Source organism: Phoxinus phoxinus, assembly GCF_949152265.1.
Source record: "Phoxinus phoxinus genome assembly, chromosome: 7".
In the NCBI taxonomy this organism is placed as follows: domain Eukaryota; kingdom Metazoa; phylum Chordata; class Actinopteri; order Cypriniformes; family Leuciscidae; genus Phoxinus; species Phoxinus phoxinus.
Genome location: NC_136882.1, coordinates 10,242,660 through 10,268,958, shown reverse-complemented (window position 1 = coordinate 10,268,958; position 26,299 = coordinate 10,242,660). Strand labels below are relative to the sequence as shown.

The window sequence follows — 26,299 nt, the reverse complement described above, 5'->3', positions numbered from 1 at the left end:
ACGTTCATCACGTTCATCAAGATCATCAAGGATGTCAGCTAGCATGGCTGCAGCCACTGCACGGGCTCAAGCAGAAGCAGCACGTACTCGTGTATTGTTTGTAAAGAAAGAGAATGCAATCAAACTGGACAAGATTAAATTAGAAATGACCCATAAACTGGACACGGCCAAAATGGAAGCAGATTTGGAGGTGCTCCAACATGAAAAGGAACAAGCTGCTGCTCTGGCCGAAGCAGAAGTGCTAGAAGCAGCTGTAGCATCAATTGAGGACAGTGTTTCCAGTGGTAGCTTCTCTGTGTCTTCACATAGCAAAGTAGAGCGCACCAAAGACTACGTTGAAACACAAAGCGGGGTAGACCTAAATGAGCCAAAAGAAACAGACATACAGAATTCAAATTACAGCAAAAAGCTCTACCATGAGGCCTCAGACCCCAACTGTTCTGGTCAAAGTACCATTAAAAGTACCATTAAAATGAATCGTACACAGGATTCTTTCACTGAATTGCCATCTCAGCCGTTTGATCAGTTCAGAGATGAAGTTAAACAGGAAACATATGATCATCATGCTTCATGTTTCTCTCAGAGGGAACCTATCTCGGCATGGCCACATTCAGTACCGTTTCACCAGCCAGAAGCCTCTGGTATGTTGGACTTAGCTAAATATTTAGCACGTCGTGAGCTTGTAAATACAAGTCTCGTTAAGTTTGATGACAGACCAGAGAGTTTTAGAGCATGGAAATCAGCTTTTGTTGGAGCCACAGAGGGTTTAGGCCTGACAGCTGGTGAAGAGCTGGACCTGCTTATTAGGTGGCTTGGCAAAGAATCATCTGACCATGTGAAAAGGTTACGGTCAGTTCATGTCAGAGATCCTAAGGCAGCCCTATACGTCGCCTGGGAAAGATTAACAGAATGCTATGGTGCGCCTGAGATAATCGAAAATTCACTTCTGCAAAGGCTTGAAAACTTCCCCAGGGTTCTTAGTAAGGACTTTATCAAGTTAAGAGAGTTAGGTGATCTCCTGACAGAACTAAAGGCGGCTAAGCAAGATGGCTATCTGCCCGGGCTAACATATCTGGATACTGCTAGAGGAATAAACCCCATAGTGGAAAAGCTACCACACTTTCTTCAAGAGAAATGGCTCTCTCACGGCATGAAATATAAAGAACAGTATAATGCCTCCTTTCCTCCTTTCTGGTATTTTGTTAACTTCGTCTGTTATGAGGCAAAAGCCAGAAACGATCCAAGCTTCACAATTAGCGGTCCTCCAAAAGGTGAGCAATTCTTGAGCAAACAAACACATCTGAGGATGCCCATTTCAGTTCATAAAATTGATGTTTCTCAAAATGCCTACCCCAGTAAGAACTCAGGCACCAGTGATGAAAATCTTAAGAACTGCCCAATACACAACAAGCCTCATCCACTGAAAAAGTGTCGTGGTTTCCGGATGAAGCCATTGGAGGAACGAAAGGCCTACATAAAGGAATATGGTATCTGCTTTCGATGTTGTGCATCTTCTTCCCACATTGCACGCAATTGCAAAGCTTCAGTGAAGTGTACAGAATGTGATAGTGAAGACCACATCACTGCCCTCCACCCAGGACCAGCCCCATGGGTCTCCAAAATCTCAACCTCTTCAAAGCATGGCGGGGAGGAAGAACGTTCATCACCTTATGTGAACAGTGCCTGTACTAAAGTCTGTGGAGAAGGATCATCAGGTAAATCTTGTTCTAAGATATGCTTAGTTAGAGTGTATCCTACGGGCAGACCAGAAGCCGCTGTCAAGATGTATGCAATGCTCGACGACCAGAGCAACAGGTCACTAGTAAGATCAGAGTTTTTCGAGCTTTTCTGCATTAATAGTCTGGCTTCTCCTTATCTCATGAAAACTTGTGCCGGAACTATTGAAGCTTCTGGAAGGAGAGCTGATGGATTTCACATAGAGCCAGTTAGCGGTGATATTAGCCTGGCTCTACCTACTCTAATCGAGTGCAACGATATTCCAGATAACAGGGCAGAAATACCTACCTCAGAGGTTGCTCAAAATCATCCTCATCTTAGAAGAATAGCCTCTGAGATTCCAGAAATGGATGACAATGCCCAGATCCTCATGCTGTTGGGTCGCGATGCTCTGAGAGTACATAAGGTGAGACGCCAGATAAATGGGCCTCATAATGCTCCTTTTGCGATTAAAACCGATTTAGGCTGGCTTATAGTTGGAGATGTATGCTTGGGTAATTCTCACAAACCAAGTGTGTTGAGTTACAAGACACATGTGCTGGACAATGGTAGAACCTCATACTTTCCACCATGTCAAGGTCACATTAACTTGAAGGATAACTTGGGTCTCACATCTGAAGTACAAGGTATCCCGCATATCTACAAGGGTGCAAACAGAGAAAATCACCTCGGCTGTTCGGTGTTCAGACGCACAAGGGATGACAACAAGCTTGCTCTATCTGTTGAGGATCATCTCTTCCTGGAGATCATGGACAGTGAGTTTTCCAGAGATAGTGACAATAGCTGGGTGGGTCCACTTCCTTTCAGATACCCAAGGCCTCAACTTCCCAATAACAGAGAACATGCTCTCACTCGGCTCTGCTCTCTTCGTCGGACTTTGCTGAAAAAAACAGAGATGAAACAGTAATTCACAGACTTCATGCAAAGGTTGTTTGAAAATGATCATGCAGAGTATGCTTCTCCCCTAAGTGATGACCAGGAACGCTGGTATTTACCATTCTTCGGGGTTTATCATCCTAAAAAGCCCAACCAAATCAGAGTGGTGTTCGACTCCAGCGCCCAATATCAGGGTCTTTCTCTGAATAGCGTCCTTTTGACCGGACCAGATCTAAACAACAGATTGTTAGGTGTGCTGATTCGATTCAGGAAGGAGCCTGTTGCTGTGACTGCAGATATACAGCAGATGTTCCACTGTTTCACAGTGAAAGAAAACCACAGAGATTATTTGAGGTTCCTGTGGTTCCGTGACAATGATCTCGACAAGGATGTAATTGAATGTAGGATGAAAGTCCATGTATTCGGAAATAGCCCTTCCCCAGCAGTGGCTATCTACGGACTTCATCGGGCTGCCAAAGAAGGAGAGCCTATGCATGGAACTGACACCTACAACTTTGTGAAGAGAGATTTTTATGTGGACGACGGTCTGAGATCATTTCCGACAGCCTTTGAAGCTGTTGATCTACTTCGGAGGACACAAGCGTCCCTGGCAGAATCAAATCTAAGGCTTCACAAGATAATGTCCAACAGCCCATTAGTGTTGGCAGCCTTTTCACCTGAAGACTGTGCTGAAGGTGTTAAAGATCTTGATTTCGGAGATGAAACCATGCCTGCTCAACGTAGCCTTGGCCTGAACTGGAGAATATCAACAGATACCTTTACATTCCACTCACCAGATAACAGCAAACCCTTGACTCGTCGTGGCATTCTCTCCACTATTAACAGCTTGTATGACCCATTAGGCTTTGCAGCACCTGTCACGATTCATGGAAGATTCCTGTTAAGAGAGCTGTCAAAGGGAATAGATAACTGGGACGAGCCCCTCCCAGAAGAGAAATGCAGAGAGTGGGAAATGTGGAGAAATTCATTGCAAGACCTGGAAAAAATTAATGTTCAGAGGACATATAGCCTGAAGTCACTCTCAAAGGCAAAATTTACAGAGTTGTGCATTTTTTCAGATGCCTCTTTCAAGGCTATTGGAGCAGTAGCATACCTTAAGACTATCCATGAAGATGGACAGACCAACGTTGGTTTCGTCTTAGGTAAAGCTAAATTGACACCTCCAGATGAACCTACTATTCCTAGGTTAGAACTTTGCGCAGCTGTGTTAGCTGTCGAGATCTCAGATTTCATCTTGGACGAGATTGATTTTGAACCAGACTCTGTGAAGTTTTTCTGCGACAGCAAGGTCGTATTGGGTTACATACACAATGAAAGTAGGAGGTTCTATGTGTATGTGCACAATCGTGTTCAAAGAATCAGGCAATCATCAAAGGCTGAGCAATGGAATTTTGTTCCTACTGAGCACAATCCAGCTGACTGTGCCTCTAGGTCTGTTTCAGCTCCTCTTCTCACTGACACCATGTGGCTGACAGGACCAGACTTTCTTTATAAACCTTTGGAAAGTGATCAAACCTTGCAAGACACCTTTGAGCTGGTGACTCCAGAGACAGATTCCGAGATTCGTCCTTTACCTCAAGTGAGCACTGCTGCCACAAGTATAACTGAGAAACCACTTGACCCAGAACGTTTTGAGCGCTTTTCTACATGGAAGTCTCTGTTGAGAGCAGTGACATGCTTGATCCATGTTGCCCGATCCTTTCATTCTATGTCTAAAGGACAGACCTGCAAACATACAAGCTGGCATAAATGTCATCAACCTTATTGCCTGAGTGAGTTGGCCCAAGCCAAAAAGGTCATCCTTCTTTCGGTCCAAAAGTCTGCCTTTCCAGGAGAGTACAGTGCTCTGAGGAGACAAGTTGAAATCTCTAAGAATAGTCCTCTAATTAAGTTGAATCCTGTTTTGGGTGAAGATGGGCTAATCAGAGTTGGTGGTCGTTTAACACATGCACCTGTGGTCAGTGATGAGAAATACCCCATTGTTTTACCTGGACGACATCATATCTCCACCTTACTAATTCGTCACTTCCATGATCAAGTAAAGCATCAGGGCCGTCTTTTCACCGAAGGAGCTCTGCGCACTGCAGGATTCTGGCTGATTAATGGAAAGAGATGTATTAGTAGTGTCATACATAAATGTGTTGTATGTAGGAAGTTGCGTGGGAATACGGAGTGTCAAAAAATGGCAGATCTTCCAGAGGAGCGTCTCAGTCCATCCCCACCTTTCACTTATGTTGGCTTGGATGTGTTTGGCCCCTTCTCAGTCTCAGCTCGTCGTACAAGAGGAGGTCATGCAGAGAGCAAGCGTTGGGCTATTCTTTTCACTTGTATGTCCACACGAGCTGTTCACATAGAGGTAATTGAATCCCTTGACACCTCCAGCTGTATAAATGCACTACGGAGATTTTTTGCCATTAGAGGGCCCGTGAGACAATTCCGGTCAGATTGTGGAACTAACTTTGTAGCTGCAAGCAAAGAACTGGGATTCTCCAAAATGGTGAAGGACCCAGAGATGCAAGAGTACCTCACAAACTGCTCTTGCTCATGGGAATTCAATCCGCCCCATGCTTCACACATGGGGGGAGCTTGGGAACGTTTGATAGGTGTAGTGAGGAGGATTCTGGAATCAATGTTGATGCAGTATGGGTCTCGTCCCCTCTCACATGAGGTTCTATGCACATTTATGGCTGAAATTTCTGCAATAATTAATGCAAGGCCCTTAGTTCCAATCTCCTCAGACCCGGACTCACCTCTCATACTGACCCCTGCAATGCTTCTGACTCAGAAGGTTGGTGCTCCTCCTTCTCCTGGGAACTTCTCAGGTAGTGACATGTTCAGACAACAGTGGAAGCAGGTGCAGAGTCTTGCTGACAATTTTTGGTATCGCTGGAGACGTGAATATCTCCCAACACTACAAAGTCGTCGCAAGTGGAATACTACCCAACCTGACATTCAAGAAGGAGATCTTGTACTTCTAAAAGACAATCAGAGCCCTCGTAACAAATGGCCTATTGCTCTTGTGTCCAAAGTATTTCCAAGCACTGATGGGAGAGTACGCAAGGTTCAGTTGAAAGTTCCTAAAAATGGATCTGGAAAGGAAGTAAAGTATCTCAGACCAATCACAGAGGTTGTTCTTCTGTTGTCTAAGGAACATTAAGACTTAAGTGAGACATCCATAGGATGTCTGGCGGGGAGTGTTCTGCTCCAAGTATACTTGTCACTTGTATTGTTTGTTCTGGCGCCCCCCTGTGGTAGTTCTCTAGAAAAAATAGTGATCACATTTCACTCAGTTAGCTTCTCCTCAATCTTTGGATGCCATCCTTTGTTTTGCATTTGTAAAAGCATCATCTGTAAGTTAATTCTTCATTGTATAATGCTTGATGATACATATTTGCATATATTTGTGACAGGTTTATTCTAAGCTTTGATTTAATGTAATGGTGATAGCCTTTAGCTATTAGCCTAACCTTTCTTTGGTGTAGCATTCAATGTGTGTTGATTTCATTCTAGTTTGATTCGATAACTTCACTATATGAGTCAATATCCGCGTTTATTGCTATTTTCTTTGTTATCTGATAATTACATATAAGTAAATTGATGACACTGATTTAATTTGGTGTATTTTCATATACGAGTTTCAGAACTGCATGAATGTTCTTTAGTCATTGTATTATTGTTCTGATTATTGTTTATTTGCTGTTATTTACAGTTTTACTCCTAATTCATAATGTACCTGGCATCTTATTAAACGGCAAAGACTAAGATGAATCCTGACTCATCTGTACTTTATGGATGGAGTTTGGCTGGCTGTTAAATTGCATCTGTACATGCAAGGAGAACAGTACAATGGTAGGAAGACTGTTCCAGAGTTTTGGTGCTAAATAGGAAAAGGATCTACCGCCAGCAGTCGATTTTGATATTCTAGGTATTATTAACTGGCCGGAATTTTGAGATCGCAGTAGACGTGAAGGACTATAATGCGTTAAGAGCTCGCTCAAGTACTGCGGAGCTAAACCATTTAGTGCTTTGTAAGTGATCAGCAATATTTTAAAATTTATACGATGTTTAATAGGCAGCCAATGCAGTGTTGACAGAACGGGACTAATATGGTCATACTTCCTGGTTCTAGTAAGAACTCGAGCTGCTGCGTTTTGAACTAGCTGTAGTTTGTTTATTAAGCGTGCAGGGCAACCACCCAGTAGAGCATTACAATAATCTAGCCTTGAGGTCATAAACGTATGAACTAATTGTTCTGCATTATTCATTGAGAGCATATGACGTAATTTAGATATATTTTTAAGATGGAAGAAAGCGGTTTTACAGATACTAGACACATGACTTTCAAATGAAAGATTGGTATCAAAGAGCACACCCAGGGTCCTAACCGACGACGAAGACTTAACAGAGCAGCCATCAAGTGTTAGACAGTACTCTAGGTTATTACGTGTGGAAGTTTTTTGTCCAATAATTAGAATCTCTGTTTTTTCTGAATTTAGTAGTAGGAAATTACTAGTCATCCAATTTTTTATATCAGCAATGCATTCCGTTAATTTTGTGAATTGGTAGGTTTCGTTAGGTTTTGAAGAAATATACAGCTGAGTATCGTCGGCATAACAGTGAAAGCTAATTCCATGTTTCCTAATGATATCTCCTAATGGTAGCATATACAGAGTGAACAGCAGCGGTCCTAGTACTGAGCCTTGTGGTACGCCATACTGAACTTGTGATTGATAAGACATCTCTTCATTTACTGCTACAAACTGATAACGGTCAGATAAGTATGATTTAAACCATGCTAGTGCAATTCCACTAATGCCAACATAATGTTCGAGTCTATTTAAAAGGATGTTGTGGTCAATGGTGTCAAATGCAGCACTAAGATCAAGTAATACTAATAGAGAGATACAACCATGATCGGATGATAAGAGCAAATCATTTGTGACTCTAACGAGAGCTGTCTCGGTACTATGGTACGGTCTAAATCCGGACTGAAAATCCTCGCAGATATCATTTCTTTCAAGAAAGGAACACAGTTGTGAGGATACTGCTTTTTCTAATATCTTTGACAGAAATGGCAGATTAGAGATCGGCCTGTAATTGACTAGTTTTGTAGGATCAAGTTGCTGTTTTTTAACAAGCGGTTTAATCATAGCTAGCTTACAGGTTTTTGGTACGTATCCTAGAGACAAAGATTAATTAATGATATTAAGAAGAGGATCTATGACATCTGGAAGCATCTCTTTCAGCAGCTTAGTTGGTATAGGGTCTAACATGCACGTTGTCGATTTAGATGATTTGACGAGTTTGCAAAATTCTTCCTCTCCTATAGCAATGAATGAATCAAATTTTCCCTCAGGGAGACTACAATGCACTTCCTGATGCGATACTGTATTAGATGGTTGCATAGTTATAATTTTGTCCCTGATATTATCGATCTTATGAAGTGAAGAAGTTCATAAAGTCATTACTGCTGTTGCTTGGAAACTTCTGGGCTTGAAGCTTTCTTTTTCGTTAGTTTAGCCACTGTTTCAAATAAATACCTAGGATTATGTTTATTTTCTTCTAATAGGGTTGAAAAATAAGCAGATCTAGCTTTTAAAGCCTCTCTGTAAGCAATCGAGCTCACCTTCCATGAAATCCGAAACACAGATGTCATCGCTCTGCTGCAGTATTTCAACGGCATCAACATCTATTCCATGTGATAGTATTAGATCTAGAGTATGATTACGACAATGAGTAGGTCCTGACACGTGTTGTCTAACTCCAATTGAGTTTACAATGTCTTTAAATGCCAATCCCAATGCATCTTTTTCATTATCTATGTGTATATTAAAGTCACCAACAATTAGTACTTTATCTGCAGCCAATACTAATTCTGATAGAAAGTCCGCAAATTCTTTGATAAAGTCTGTATGGTGCCCTGGTGGCCTGTATACAGTAGCCAGCAGAATTTTCAAACATGATTTATCGTTTACACTAGATATTTTTACATTAAGCACCAACACTTCAAAAGAATTATATTTACAACTAGATTTCTTAGTGGTTTTGAAAATATTACTATAAATTACAGCAACACCTCCTCCTTTGCGTTTCAGACGAGGTTCATGTTTATAACCGTAATCTTGTGGGGTTGACTCATTTAAAGCAATGTAATCGTTTGGTTTTAGCCAGGTTTCTGTTAAACACAGCACATCTAGGTTATAATCTGTAATCATATCATTAACTATTAGCGCTTTTGAAGTAAGAGATCGAATATTCAGCAACCCAAGCTTTATCATTTGCTCATCCGTATTATATCTGTATTTTATTTGTTGAAGATCAATAAAATTTTTAACCTTAGATGGGTTTGAACGTATTTTGGATTTCCAAGTTCGGGGAACAGACACAGTCTCTATATGATGATATCTAGGTGAAAGAGTCTCTATGTGATGGGATTTATTTGACCTTTATCTGACCAGTCTTTGTTTTCTTTGAGACCACAAACTATTCAAATGTATTAAAGCCTCACAAGTTTAAAAAAGGGCCAAGAACATCAAAGAGACCAATTAAAATGTATTAGCCTAGAGACTAGGACCTTAGGTTATTCGCTCATATTTGCTCTGCTGTATCTTTGCGTTACCTATTTATCCGAATAATAAATCAAGGAAAATTACTTTATTCACTCATGCGCCACCCAGTGGAACCAAATATCTTAGGAACCGAATACATTGTAACACCGGGTCACAGTCAGACTGGAGGACGGAGGAGTGAGGAAACGATTGAGAAGCACCCTTCGCGTCTCTAGTAGATACGGGAACGTGCGCGTAGGAAATGAAGCGCTAATGGGAGTGTGTGTGTGCTCCTCCTACTGCAGGCCTATCCCATGCATCCATAGATAGTACAACACGCGAAAGCAGGAAGGATCCAGCACGACTACGGTTCGATCGTAAACATTGCATGAAGTTGATGAAGTTTATGGATGTAGACGGAGAATGCGCGCTGTTCGTTACACGACAGGACTGAGGTCTGAGAGGCATTCGTCATTTCTTCCAGCTTTTATGAACAACGCGTGAAGGTAAGAATTATGCTTTTGCAATTGCCCTTTTTGAAGAATCGCGTGTTTGCTTGCTTCGCTTTACTTTTAAAGTTTTGATCTACTAAACTAAACTTTCTCGTTGTTCGTATTACTAGAAATAATTTGCTTATTCTGTAATGAGTTTATTTGAAGACAGTCTTTCTATTAGAAGTATATAGCATACATTTATGTGCCATTAAAACACCTCCAAAAAGTGTTGTGTAACATGAGACAAAGCCATCAGATAGGATCTGAAAGACTTAAATTCAAGATAACTTAAAATGATTTCCATATTTAAAAACTTTGGAAAACGGACATGCTGAGTTGGGATTTTGGAGGGTTTTAGGCTGGCTTCGGCGACAAGTTGGTGCAAAATTGAGAGCATTCGACACTTTGTTAGTGTGTCTTTGTGATGCAGACGAGGGCTGAAGGTTCGACTCTCACCTCTGCGGAGCCATCAGCTCCACACTGAGCTTTTAGCATAACAAAGCCTAGAGACGGACATCTCATTAAGACATTCAGAGAGGTCACACTATGTCATTTACTTAGTTCATGTAGACCTACAGATATAGTCTATGTCCAGCAGTCCACTGTGTATAATAAAATATACATTGGAGTATTCATATATTATGAATATATTTAATTCAAGGATGGTTCCACTCATACACAAGTCAGTATGTTTCATAGTCAAATTGGATAAGTGAAATATATTATATTCTTTTCTGTAGGCTTCACAGCACGGACAGAAAGTATCGGGGAAATGCCCTTAAAAGTAAAAAAAAACAAAAAAAAACATGAATTTGATTTGAAGAATTTATTTTTTATTATTATTGTTATTTCAAATACATTTTTTTAAAGGTCTCTGATCTGGACAGACAGCAAGCACAAATTGCAGCATTTGCCACTTCAGTGGCTCCTTGCACATACTGTACACTTCTGGTGGCATCTCCAGCTGCTAGGGACTTTCTCAGCCAGCTGCTGGTGTTTGTAAACAATCAGTTATTATTATCATCAGTTAAAATGACTGTTATGATATTATAATGTCTCAGAAAATATCAGGGTTTCACCATATATGGTATCAAACAATCAGTTCTTATTATCATCAGTTAAAATGACTGTTACATTAATGAAATTTGAACAAATGCCTTATTATAACAAACTTTTGTTTATTCAAATTTCAATAATTTAAAACATTTATAGTCAATTACATTATATGATTATGGATTAGATTAACAACTTTTTTTTATTTTTATATTAACAATTTGTAATTTTTAAAAAACAATAATGAGTCCTATGTATTTTTTTCAGAAAATGTATTTCACTTTTTATGATTTAATAGAAATATATTATCAAAAATGGTGGGAAATGAATGCATAAATCTAACAATTGAATTAATGTTTTAAATTAACAACTTTTATCCTTTTATTTTTTTTGCCAAACTGCTGTACAACAGAGATTTATTAAATTAAAACAATGACATTCCTTAAATAATGTTTAAATAAATTGTATTATTTTATTATTATTATTTTGAGAAGTACATTTTATTGTACAATAGTAATATATTTCTGTCATCATTTAGAAATATATTTTTAACCGAACCATTCAGATACTTAGATTTTACAAAGATAAGCTGATTTGGTGGAATCATATTCTGATATAAATATATAATTTTATATATAAAAAACAGTATATCAGTCTGGCGAGTAAACTAAAAAATGTACCAGCCAATGGCGATTCTATTGCCAAGGTGTGCGTAGAGGGTTGTACATGACATATTATGCCCCTTTTCACAAGATGTAATATAAATCTATGGTGTCCCCAGAATGTGTCTGTGAAATTTCAGCTCAAATTACTCCCCAGATAATTTATTATAGCTTGTCAAATGTGCCCCTTTACACGAGCTTCGGATACTCAGGCAATAACAAAACACGCGAAATCGCGAATCTCAGAAATAACCAGTAGCAGAGTGCACCCCAGAGACTCAGGACGAGGTTGCAACATTTAGACACGTCTGGACATTTCTGAATGGTTGTTAGTGGATACATTTATGTAGTTGTTGTGGAGTTACATTGATTCATCTCATCGATTTGCATGTACTGTCATGTTTAACTTTTACACAGGTTGACACAGTTCCCTGAGGTCTTTATATGAAATTTTTTGGCCAAATAGTGTTCAGTGCTCGTCTATGCAGCAACGATAGAACCGTTTGCATGCTTTGCTCGATCTTTTGCCATTGCGTTAGAACTGGTTACACTTTTGTCGCTTGCGGAAACCAAATGGCGGCGCCGCGGGTGGAAACGTGCAGATTAAGGGGCGAAAATATTTTAAGTATATATTATATTTTAATATAATAAGATCCCCTTCCTACGTCAGAAGGGGAGTGAAAACTGGTCGGCTTATTTTTTGACATGCTTGCAGAAAAAGGCGTACCAAAACAGCGTTTTCTGGGTTGTAGGTGCACCGGGGACCCGATTATAGCACTTAAATATGGAAAAAGTCCCCATTCAAAAGAAATGTCCCCTTTAAGGGATACAATTATTGACTACAGTGGATTTTAAGTTGTAAACGGGCAGTGGCGCCTCCAGAAATTTTTCATAGGGGTGGCCAGATGGGGCCACTTAAAATATTGGGGTGGCACACCAAAACCATAAACCATAATTTCAGAATTTTATTCTACTGTTGTAGTAAACCGGCCTGAAGAAAACTATCAGAAAGACTTAAGCAAACTCCTACTGATATACTTTGGTTTATTGTGTTATATTTAACGGACAGTGCATCACGTTGCATGAATTTCTTAAATGAAATAAACAGAGTTCACAAGCAGGTTAATACATACACACACTCCATTTCATCATTGCAAATAACACATATGACTCGACTGACAGAACTAGGAACTAACAGACACATGAAGTAAACTTGTGTGTAGTTTATAAAGTCCAACCTTGCACTTGAAAACAATCTAAACTCTGTTTTTATGACGCAGCTCTTATTGATGCGACTTACCAGCACGAGAGATGTGTGACTCTGCTGGTGGTGACGTAGCTCCGCCCGCAATATCACGCACACAAATGCGAGTGATGCAACAGCCAATGTCGAGTTTTCCCAATTAATGCATGAATTTAACAGCATTATTTAAACTCCGTTACACATATACATGCACCAGCTAACGACGTTAGCGATGTAACTCTTGTCAAAACGTGTCAAAGACGCATCAAAAAGCTGTTGTAACAGTATACTGTAACCATTTGGCACTTAAAAAGCACGTCACGACACATAATTCCCCGTCTTCTTTTACTAAAGAATATTTTTTACTTATTTACTTACCGGTAGTCTTCGTCTTCTTTCTTAACTTCTTATAAAATTGTTGACCGACGGGCACGCGCTGAGCTGTTGCTGTCTGAGCGCGGGGCGGGGCGGGGCGGGGCGGGGCGGGCAACTGTGTGCGATCGAAAGTCTATAGCGGCTTGCCTGCCTGGCTGTGCATTAGGGATGAAATGCATAACTGATGCTACTAAAATTTATACTGGCCAGTGGGGTGGCAAGTGGGGTGGCCAGGAGTCGGCCAAACACCCCCTGGTGGCGCCACTGTAAACGGGACATGGCACGGAGGGATGTTGTTTTCTCCTTTTGCAGCCACTTGTGTCCACATTTTTTTGCAAATTGGATATATATCCTCGAGAACAACCAAATGTTAGTTTTTACTATATCCAAAGTATTCCCATACTGCCAATTTTAACTTTTTCTTCGACGGGGGATAGAGATAACAGCTTCTGTCTCTGAGATTTTCTTCGACGTGTGTGGGTGGAGCAAGTTGAGAGTCTAAGCAGTCAAGTGAAAACTGGTTTTAACAAGCCCAGAGTTTCAAAATGATAATTTTTTCCCCCCATAATAATTTTGTAACTTTATTTTATTTTAAAAGAGGCAAGTCTTGAAAGGGTCTCTATATAAACTATACAACGACCAATGCTAAGGAGTTTTTCTACTGGTTCATTCTGGTTCAGATTTGTAAAAATAAAGTAAAAATTTACTTTTACTTTACTTACAAACATTTTTACTGGCACCACCACAAAATGAAAAAAAAGTGTTATTAGTATTTTATTAAAGATTAAGTCAACTAACAATCAGTAATAAAATAAGAACAACTGAACAAATTGCAATAGCACAAATAAATACAATCAGGGCAGGCCATAGGGGGCTGGGGGCCCTGGGCTTGAGTTTATATTTGGGCCCTACTTGCGTTACAAATGACCTAAACTAGAACATAATTAGAGTAGCAATAGTAAAGTATTCTTTGAGATTCTAAGAACAATCATTATGCAACATGCTTGGAGCCAGATTTACTAACAGCTTGCGCCAGCGCTGGCGTTAAAAAAAACGACTGTCAGGATTTACTAAAGACATGCTGTGAAAAATGATCGCTGAAAATGCGTGGACACATTTTGCGGCTGACCTTATTGCAAATGCATTTGTAGGAATTTACCTTTCAGAAGCAACATTTATGGGAGGAGAGTATTTAAATGAGCCATGCAACGTGATTTACTAAGGTTTGCGCTCGCCAATTTACTGGTGTTTGAGCCATTATTTAAAGGCCAAAAAAGCATGTCTTAAACCAGACGCTAACTGGTAGATTGCGTTGGTCATTATGGAAATGATCCGGCTTTTACATTTTTAATCCGCCAAATGATTGGCGTCTGTGTTCTTTAATTTACGAATCGTCAGTACATCACGCCCCAAAAATGTCCACTCCCATCACACTTTTTTGGAATTGCGCACTCATGCTAATGTTCCCTGTTTAGTAAATCAGTCTAGTCAAAGTTTAAAGGTGATAAAAAGTCAAAAATAGATTTTGTTCTCTCTCATTTGAGAGAAGAACAAAACCCTAAAATAACACTGAGCAATAAAGCCAGACGTGAACAGTATTTTTACATTTATTGTCACATCTGTGTCCTCTTCTGCAGATTAACCCTTGTGCATCAATTTTAAAAAGTTACACATTGGTCCATAGTGGACAAAACTGTCCATGTCAAAAAATGTAAGCTTGGGAGCACAGACAGATTATTGTTGAAGTAAAAACATTAAAACAAGCAAACATCCATACCAACACACCCGCACAATTATAGCTGCATAATTTATCCAATTGGCTCTACAATATGCAGAAGCAGAAAACAGGAATAACAGGTATTTGCTTTATAGGCCAAACCTGGTCATTTTTTTAAACATTTTTAATTTTGAAGCCTTGCCAACAGAATGAAAGCCTCTTAACAAAGATAGCTTCATTTTATAGTTAAATGGCCCTGGTATTTAAAAAAATGCTGTTTCAATGGGGACATTTTTGTCCAAAAGGTGCTGAGAGGAACTATTTTGTGTACCTAGTGCAAAATTTATTTTTTTAAAAAGGAAATGGGGATGAAATAGGAAAATTCCAATACAAATACATACTTGTGCCAAAATGTATGCAGTTGGCGTTAACAAAATAAAACATAGTGGCCAAAAATGTCAGTGCCAAAAAACTGTCATAACAATTTTAAGCTTGGGAGCACAGACTTAAGTTTGGTCTCATTTTAAAGAAGACCTGTGGCAGATTATTGTTGAAGTTAAAAAACAGTATGATGCTACAGATAGTATGATGCCCATAGGGATATCAGCATTTACTACCGATCAGCCGTGCTGCACTGACAAACTGCGCATTAAAATTATTGCAGCTTTTGCCAAATCGCGTGCGGTTTCATTACGATTAATTGTGCAGCCCTAATTACAAACACACACACACACACAAATGTCCATAAGGATGCACAAGGATTAATTTAATAAATCAGAATAAAAAGACACTGTCAAGAGGGGTATCTGGTGTAAAACCTGTTGCACGAGTATCCACTAAAGGCAGAACTTGTTTAAATGGAACACACTAAACCCTTGATCACTTGGAATTCACCATGGAGTTGATTTATTATTTAAACCCCTTTTGAATTTGTTTATGCACCGTTCTACAGTATATGCATATAAGTTGCTGGAGAAAATATATAAAATCCTAGGTATGAGCTTTTGGACAAAAATTAAATCACACAAACGAATAAACTTTACAAAAAGTATAAACTTTGACTGTGTGAACATAAGGTAGCTACAAGTATTATTCGACTAAATCTCAAAATAATTGATATATCATACATTATAGTAAACCGCGATCTGCTGTGATGTCACAATCAAGTTGAATTGTCTGATATAGAGCTGCTTGAATTGTAAATGGGTGTAGACTCGAATCCTCAATCAAGATTTAGGGGAACTTCCCTCGCCCACTTGAGAAAGTTGAACTCACTTCAAAATGGTGGCAGAGATAATCATTTGTGGGAACAGAATTAAGAAATTATTATATTAAAGGGCACCTATTATGGAATTTTGAAATTTATCTTTCATGTAGTGTGTAACATAGATCTAAGTGAACAAAAACATCCTGCAAAGTTTGAAATATGAAAGTGCACCGTATATAAAGTTATTGTCTTTCAAAAGTAAGAGTCGACTCGGAGTCATTTTTATGAATCGTTAGAAGACCGAAGCTTTTTCTCTGACTAGATGACGTCAACTTGTCAAGTTATTTGAATACGATACACCCACTTATTGCGCTCCAAGGTCAGGGAAAACATCATGGCGACGAGACGCTGTGTTCTGAAGTGCGGCTAAAAAGCCAACTTTTTTCGTCTGCCCAAGGAGGAGCATTTGAAGACTAAGTGGCTACAATTCATACAACTATACCACAGAAGTATAGTCCGAGCCTTGTGCTTTGCTCGCGCCATTTTGAAGACGATTGCTTTTTAAATGCAATCAAACTTGGATTCGCCAGCCGGCTGATATTGAAGGAAGGTTCAGTTCCAAGTGTATTTGCATCAGCTTCCTCCTCCGTATCACAACCTGTAAGTGTTATTAATAATTGTTGCTTTTATGTTTTATGTAGCATGCTTAATAATTATTCTGTTTGTTGTGTAAGCACCGTTTAGCTTCTAGGTCTTCAATGGCAATTGTATTGAGATATGTGAAGTGTTTGTCGTTGTTTTCGGAGTTGTCTTAAAGAATAGAGAAATACCTCGTAGTAACGTAACTGCATTTTTTTTTTGTAAAAACGTTATGTTTATGCATCGGGCTAACGCAAACAAAGACTGATTGTGCTTTTACAATATGAACTCTGGGCTATGCTCGCTAACATATTAAATTCTTTATCTTATTTTTAGTTTTTTACTACAAACTACAAAGCAGTGGACTATAATCATTATTATAATACAATTTAATTGATAAAAGCATCATTGTACTCCGTGTTAAACCATAAGTATTATCTCTGTAAACACTGCTGGGTCATCTGACCAATCAACGCAGATTAGCGTCGCGCAAAGGAGGGGTTTGGAAAAACAAGTCGTTGAACGAATCATTTGGGAGTCGGTGAGCAAATCAGGTAAAAATAAATGCATATTATACGAAAACAAAAGTGTTTTTTGACATTGGATGCACGTAAACCTGTTGTTGGGGACTCCCTAAACAACATTAGGAACATTTTAAATGTCATAATAGGTGCCCTTTAACATTTTGCCTATTATATCACGATGGTGCCTATACAGCAAGCAATCGAATGAAGTATGTTATCATAAATAAATGATAAAATAATTAGTAAGAACATAAAATAATGTACAGGTGCTGGTCATATAATTAGAATATCATGAAAAAGTTGATTTAATTCAGTAATTCCATTCAAAAAGTGAAACTTGTATATTATAGTCATTCATTACACACAGACTGATATATTTCAAATGTTTATTTATTTTAATATTGATGATTATAACTGACAACTAATGAAAATCCCAAATTCAGTATCTCAGAAAATTAGAATATTACTTAAGACCAATACAAAAAAAGGATGTCTAGAAATGCTGGCCAACTGAAAAGTATGAGCATGTACAGCACTCAATACTTAGTTGTGGCTCCTTTTGCCTAAGTTACTGCAGCAATGCGGAGTGATGGAGTCGGTCAGTCTGTGGGACTGCTCAGGTGTTATGAGAGCTCAGGTTGCTCTGATAGTGGCCTTCAGCTCTTCTGCATTGTTGGGTCTGGCGTATCACATCTTCCTCTTCACAATACCCCATAGATTTTCAATAGGGTTAAGGTCAGGCGAGTTTGCTGGCCAATTAAGAACAGGGATACCATGGTCCTTAAACCAGGTACTGGTAGCTTTGGCACTGTGTGCAGGTGCCAAGTCCTGTTGGAAAATGAAATCGGCATCTCCATAAAGTTGGTCAGTAGCAGGAAGCATGAAGTGCTCTAAAACGTCCTGGTAGACGGCTGCGTTGACCTTGGACCTCAGAAAACACAGTGGACCAACACCAGCAGATGACATGGCACCCCAAACCATCACTGACTGTGGAATCTTCACACTGGACTTCAAGCAACGTGGATTCTGTGCCTCTCCTCTCTTCCTCCAGACTCTGGGACCGTGATTTCCAAATGAGATTCAATATTTTCTCTCATCAGAAAAGAGGACTTTGGTCCACGGTGCTTTATTAAATCCAGAGTCAACGCAGCCGTCTACCAGGACATCTTCAGAGCACTTCATGCTTCCTTCATTTTCCAGCAGGATTTGCACCTGCCCACACTGCCAAAAGAACCAAAACCTGGTTCAATGACCATGGTATTACTGTGTAATTACTGTGTGATTTTGATTTTGTGGGTTTCATAAGCTGTAAGCAATCTCACTTTGCATGTAATGAGTCTATATAATATATTAGTTTCACCTGTTAAGTTGAATTCTTGAAATAAATCAACTTTTTGATGATACTCTGATTATATGACCAGCAGCTGTAGATAATAATTTTTTTTATCCATCCTATCTCACCTTTTTAATCCATTCACTGATCGTGTCTTTATTTATTTATTTATTTGTATTATTCCTATCAAACCAAAATAAAATGAAATGCATAGGCTAGCCTTAGATGTTAAATTCCTGTAAAGTGAACTTCCCGTAAAATTCCCGTCCGCCTACAGAAATAAAGCCATATAATCAAAGCTTTATTGGCATGAGTCATGACTGTCGGGCATTTACAGTATTTACAAAACTACATGTCAGTAAGCTATTAGATAATACATAACGTTAATCGGGTAAAGTGATAATGAGATAATTAGCTGAATTTTCAGCAGCCATTAAGGCTACTTCAGTGTCACATGATCCAGAAATCATTATGCTGATTTGGTGCTAAAGAAACATTTATTACATTTTAATAATGTTAAACACAGTTGTGCTGACTGAGTAATGATGCTGAAAATTAGGCTACAGTATTACAACAGAAACCAGTTAATTTAAATTGTAATTATATTTCACAATATCACTCTTTTTACTGCATTTTTGATCAAATAAATGCAGGCTTGGTGAGATTAAGAGACAAAATATAGACTACTGGTGTAATCTACAGAAATACAGTCATAAAGTCATAACTTTATTGCTCGGGCATTTACAGTATTTACAAAATATATAGACTACTTTAATTAAAATATACAGAAAGTTAATCGGGTAAAGTAATACGGGAAATGAAGGGCAAATAGGCTACTTAACAATGAATAAAAAAGTAATATTGAATTAAATATAATTCATATTTATAATAAAAAATATATAAACGAGCAGTGAATGAATTTAAGAGAGTTGGATGGGATAGATACAAATCTTTTATAAGGCATATTATTTTATAATTTATTGCAAACTTCATTTGATTGCTTGCTGTGTATAGGTACCATTGCGTGCAATATAACAGGCAGTATATTAATATAATCATTTCTTAATTCCGCACTTTTCCTGAATTAAAAATTTTGCGCAACCTAACAGTTAACAGTTTGCGCAGTTAACAAAAATGTGTCGTTCAGCATAGGATCTCATAAGGATGACGTTCCCATGAATTATTATCTCGTGGCTATGACAAAACTAAGTGACCCGAACATGAATCACAAATCGGCTGTATGAACGATTGATTAAACTCACTCATTAAGACTGACTTGCCACCACTAGGCCTACTTGCTGTTTCAGTTTAATATTTAAACGTATCATTTCATTGTTTCCATCATTTCATATTTCTATATTCAAAATGTTATTTAAAACAATCTCATAACATTATTTATGCAATTGTAATTGCAGTGTAAATGGATCCATGGCTCCTCTGCATTAAACAGTCTGTGTAAATAAAATCTAATGCTATTCAGAGTCCGCTTCTGCACGTCCCACATCTGCAGTGCGATGATGGATTTTGTTGCTAAAGTAGTGTCTTATTATTCTAACTGAATTAAAATTGTCATGTCATACATGATGATGCATATATTTAATAAGGTTTTTAAAAAATGCCCCTGGAAATCAATTTATAGCGGAAATATCACCTCTTTATGTAAAAGTTTTTCTATTGCTGTCGACATTGTTTTTGGAAGATACATTAAAAATGCAGTTAGCTTTACAGCTGTGTACATATTTACAATGCATGGCATGATATGTCTCACTAGCTGAGCTTACATGATGCACCTTTTGTTTCATTTAATCCCGAATAATTCCAATTGATGATTTAGCCTAAGACGTGTGATTAATCCTTATCTAAGAGCAGCATCTTTGGAATATGCGTAATATTTTCAAGCATTTGAATTGTCACGTTGCGCATGTAAAATTAGGAAATGTGAACTGAATTTGCAGTCGCGTTTCAAACGCATTTGCGTAGACTTCAGTGAAATGTGCGCTGGTGTCTCTCCTCGTTCTGAGCTGGTGAGCGAGCCTCATTAACAATAAACACAAGCTCTTTTCAGCCTCATCCAGCACATTTACATGAAATGTGATTAATAGTGGAAAATTTCACGCGCTTCCTTGTCAAAGTGTCTGTTATCAGTGGCTTCTGTTCACGTGTGCCAAGACATTTCCAGAAATCCAGACTGGCTGATGTTTTACGGCCATGTCCGAAATAAAGAGTAGGCCTATGGTAAACATACAGTTACGTAATACGCAATTACGTTGAAAAGGTCACGCTTCACAGAGTCAGTGTTTACAAATTTGCGGAAGGAGGACCATATACACATATTCAAATGTCTTTGTGTTAGTTTATCGTTTAAAATGCCCATTGCGTGTGCGTATCCTGGGTGTTGTAATATTAAAAAGCCTAAAAGAAAATTTTCGTCAGGACAGACATTTTGGACTTTTCATAGAAGCGTGACCTTTTCAACGTAATTGCGTATTACATGCCGTCACGAATGCGCATCACAGAACAGAGCAAGGCGAGCATTTGTGCTTATAAAACTTAAACTTTTTTATTTATTTTTTAAATGACCGAACGTTTCGCTAGATAAAACGCTTATTCATCGCCTGGTATCGTTTAAAGCCCTTTGAAGCTGCACTGACAATGTCATTTGGACCTTGAACCGTTTGGGGGCCATTGATGTCAGTTATATGGATAAATGTTTTCATCAAAAACCTTAATTTCTTTTTGACTGAAGAAAGAAAGACATGGACATCTTGGATGACATCGGGGTGAGTAAATTATCAGCAAAAGTTTTTTTAAAAGTGAACTAATCCTTTAAAGGTGCCATGTGTAATTGTCTGGCAAAAAAATCAAGTCATACTCCACATTCCATACCAGATGGGGGCAGTATACCTCCATAAAGTGAATTGGTCTACTCTAGAGTAACAGACGAGAAACGGCATAGTCTCTATGCTCCGCCCCTACCTTCACAACCATAGACATCATATAGATGGACGCCCTATCGACCGCTACTGCCTACTAGCGCGGTCGAGCCGTGGGGCCGCCATCTTAAACCGGTCACCCGCTCCACTCAGTGTAATCTGTATGGCAGGTGCAATGAGCTGTCAGCGCATTTAATTAATCATATGGAGGGGGTTTTTCTGCAAATGTCATTCATGTAGCTATGATACAGGACACATGGTTTGGCATATTTTAATATTCATAGTAGGCTTAACAGTAATATAATATTCTGATATAAGATATAAAGTGACCTGACTCCAAAATCAAAATATGTGATGTAGGATATAAGGTATTTTATAAATCACACACTATAAATATGATAAAGAAGGAGAAACAGATTGTTGCAGTAAAGTAAGATATTTTAATAAGTTGAAGAAACAATAATGATTTGTGACACACACACACTCGATTTGCGCATCGCCGTCATGTGTGTATTACAGGTAACGTTATTACATTGCTTCCTGATATCACGTGCGCAAACACAAAACCTATATTTATATATGTATATACTACAGGGCCATTGAATGCTTGTATCTGATAACCGTGAAGCTCTTGTAATTATTACTTTACCCAACCTCTCCATGTCGAGTGATGCAGTAAACATCAGACAGCGCACGTGAACCGATCATCTCTACTATAGTAAAAAAAAAACACGAAAAAAAAAAACACTGTTGAAAGATACAGTAGGCTACAAATGACCTGTTCGCGCCACAAATTGTTCTCCGTCCTTAGCGACCGAGTCATTGAATGTGAAACAGCCGGCTGCTGTCGTCAGCGAGCAGCACTCCTCAGACAACGAGGGCGCGCGCGCCGCGTTGATCCCTCCGTTTCAGTTTCTCGAACCCGCGCAGTGCGGCGGTCAGAACACGGAGACCATTCTGCCCCTAGCTATCCGTGCGAAAGCATATGAAGCGATCCGGGCGTGTCAGAATGGGTGCTGAACGTTGTAAAACAGGGCTATACGCTGCAGTTCGCTCGCCGTCCCCCGCGCTTTCGAGCCCGGACCGCGACGAGCGGTCCTTTTCTTATCTGATTTGATTTGTGCTTCAGAGCGCGTTTTTTTCCCTGCAGCGGGTGGTGGTGGTAGGGGTCTCTTGCCAAGGGCTTTGGCCATCCTTCCACTTTCTTCCCTGAATTGAAATGAAGTAGTGGGCTGTACTTTCCACACGATTGACATCAGGTTCAAGTACGCCCACAAGCCGTGCGAGTTATTCGTGTATTCAGGGCAGGACTTCGGGTGCTGGGGGCCCCTGGGCTTGAGTTTATGTTTGGGCCCTACTTGCGCTACAAAATAAATATGCTTTGAGGTTCTTAGAACAATTAATATGAAACATGCCTATAGTCAAAGTTTAGTGGTAGGCTAATATTAAGTAGTCATCATAATCAGTGGTTAAAGTGGGATTTGGCAGGTGAGGGAACCTATTTTGTGTAGGTGCAACAGGGAAAAATTACTCAACCGTGGGACAACATATTGAATATCGTATAGCAATACTTTTTGGGACAAGAGTGTTACCATGGTGTAGCTATGCACACCAGTCCACATTACTACCCCTCCCACAGTTCCACCCACAGACACAGGCATTCAACCTTCTTCAAGCTTTGGAATTTGAAAATGTCTGTTTTTAAATGTTAAAAGTAATTTTAAATAATAAAAATTATAGGCTGCGTTTAACGCAGTTGGTGTAATTGGCAGATGTTCCCTTGGGCATCATGCGCTGTGGAAACGCGTCAAAGCATATGCAGCTATAGCGCACGTAGGTGCTTTTGAATGAATATTTAATGTCGATATACAATGGTTACTGTAATTCTGCTATTGATATATCTTCGTAAGACTGCCGACCCTATATAGAACAGTGGCAAAGGAAAATAAATGTCCGGCGAATATCGAACCTAAAACTTACTTTACCGCGCTCAACCACCGTGAGTGCATTTTGCCTATTCCTGTTTGTGATGGCAATGGAGAGAGCGCTCAAAACTCTCCAGAGCACATAATTTAGTCAAAAAAATTATATTATAGAAAGTATCATTCTCAGTAAAGCAATGAGACATATGATAATTTATCCAGATGTTTCTAAATGTGCGCTCTTTTGGACTAAAAGCATATTGAAGCTGTTAAGTAGCCGATCGCAGTGGAGCAGATGGATCAACACGCATGTTATTCTTTGTGAAATAAAGATAAATATCAGGTTGTGCCGTTTGATTATGGCCTCGAAGCTCTCAGTCGGAGGATATTAAGGCCCGGGTATTTTATCCCGTGCTCCCCTCCGTCTTTCAAACTACTCTGTGAGCGCGGAAAGACGCGTGTGGCGCGTGCGTGCGCACTAAAGTGTATTGGATTTTGTTTTCAAGTGCTCAAGTCACTACTTTGGGCTGATTATAGCCCTCGCTCGCACATGGCCAGACAGTGGAAATACGGCTAATCATTTCTGGATATCTGGCATACAAGTTAACCGAACAAAACAAACAAATGAAAACTGGTAAGGGAGGGGGCCCCCTACTGGGCAGGGCCCATGGGCTGCAGCCCAGTCAAGCCCAATGGTAAGTCCGGCCTTGCGTGTATTGCAGGTTGGCTGGTGGTTATGTTGCCCGCATACCGCCTCCCATGGCCGAAACTGGTATTACGACACCTGTCGGGCCGTGGCTAGTAATGCTAATGCTAATTAAGGTTGATATCTCTGCAGCACTATAACTTGACATTTTTTTAATGACATCATTGCCCTTATTTCTTCTCATTCTTTTGATGCGTGTAGCTCATTTTTTGGATATTTTTACCTCAATTTTTACACATGGCACCTTTAAAGCTTCAGCATTGCCACTCTGAGCTCGATTGCTATGTCTGAGGTAAAACACCTCATGTAGAAATAAATAAATGTAGATATAAAAATACATATATACATAAATAAATGTGAAAAATAAATAAATTTGAAAAAAATACAATTATACATAAATATAAGGAAATAAAAGTATAAATACTTTTTTTTTTTTTTTTTTTTTACATTTCTTCATATATTTATGTATTTATTTATTAAGTCAGGTTTGGCATTCCAAACAGTAGTGAGTACCACATTATTTAGAAAGAGCAGTAAACTCCAGCAAGGTCTTAAATGCAAATCCTATAATTAAAGTATAATAATGGGAAAACTGAATCATCTTGGAGAGAGTTTTACCATGCTGACTGTTGTAACCGAGTGCGACACCCTATTTGAATCCTGAATGGAGAATAACTGACAGCCGCAGCAGAGGAATGAGTTTCCGTCAACTTTAATTGGACAACATAAATATTCTCATAAATAATCTGTTGCATTAAGCTATTGAGTGGCTTTGGAAAACGTACATTAGGGCTGCCACTAACGACTATTTTTGTATCGATTAATATCGATCAAAAATCAATAAAGAACCAGCAGCCATATCACCCTGTAGCCCAAGACTGGTTTCCCACTGAAGCTAAGCGGGGCTGAGCCTGGTTAGTACTTGGATGGGAGACCTCCTGAGAAAAACCAGGTTGCTGCTGATATATATGATATATAAGTCGCACCTGACTATGTCGCAGGACCAGCCAAACTATGAAAAAAAGTGTGACTTATAGTCCGGAAAATACGGTACTTGAAGCAAATGTTGTCTTTCCCCTTTAGTTTTAAGGGTGCTCTGAATCTGATCAGGATTTTTGGGGCTGATCACTGGAAACTGTATTGGCCGATACCAATCACTGAAATAAATAATAGACCAACTATTAACAACAATGTATTTGAAGTATAAAAAAAAAATGAAGAGATGAGAAAATATCATGAATTGACAACTCTTTATTTTTTGGCAAGCAACATGTGCAACATATTTCACACAAATATAGCATTCCTGTGAAAAAAACCCTCTATCAACAGAAAGTAATCAAATGCAAAACAACACTGCATAGTCTTCACTGAATAAGTTAAATGTAGATTAATCCTACTAAATCTACTAAAGAGCAGTGAGTGATTTTCTCTGTCTTTTGTTAAACAACAAAACGATTAACATTAATGACACCGGCTGCAGTAGGAACATTAGGCTGCTGTCACTTTAAGACTGAATGCACAGATCCAATATATTGTTATACATGCAACTTTGTGTTCACTTGAGACATAACCGACAGTGTTTAAACGAATACTCACAGAGGCAGGCATTTTGGCATATTTATGTGTGTATTTAACCTGTTTAGGTGTGAGCCCGAAGCTCAAACTTCCCTTTGCTTGTCCATGTTCCACTCCTTCTCGGAGGGTGCGCTCAGAAAGCCGTTTGGGGAACAGTATCCCTTTCGAGGCTTAATGCAGAATTAAAGGGGTCATCGGATGCCCATTTTCCACAATTTGGTATGATTCATGTAAAGTTTGTAACATACTTTGGTTAAAATTTCTCAATGGTTGTGTAAAACAAAACCCCTTTTACCTCCTCAAGCTCTGTTCACAGCGACCTGTTTCGGTGCATGTCTCTTTAAATGATAAAGAGCAACTGCTCACCCCACCCCTCTCTTCCATAGGGGGTATGTCACACAAGACACACAAAGTGCTGCCTTGGCAGACAGTATACAAATGACTGAGGGTGGAAACATGCTAATACGATATTTTACAACATTCACTGATCTATCTGATTTGGACATTAAGTTTGGGCTTTTAGGGAGGAATGAAAGCACACCGCCGAGAAGGAAAGAAATGCACTAAAATCACACACCCCTTATTTGTTGTTGTCATTGCTTAGAGTTGCTGTTGTTGGAATGTCTCCGCAAAGACGTTGCAAATTTATTGTCCTTTTCAGACACCTGGTAGAACTGCCAGACTGGTAAGTGAAGCAATCTTAGCTGCATAGTACTATTGTCTTGTGAGTTTTG

The 26,299-nt window shown here is 39.1% G+C and overlaps 1 protein-coding gene across 1 annotated transcript in view; it reads left to right on the top strand.

The window, feature by feature from the left end:
• The first annotated feature begins 9,315 nt into the window (after positions 1-9,315).
• The window catches only part of LOC307001906 (activin receptor type-1-like), a 58,052-nt gene continuing 41,068 nt past the window's right edge, over positions 9,316-26,299 (top strand). The window contains exon 1 of the mRNA XM_079618956.1: positions 9,316-9,688. The gene's annotated coding sequence lies outside the window, so the exon portion shown is untranslated. The remainder of the gene's footprint in view (positions 9,689-26,299) is intronic.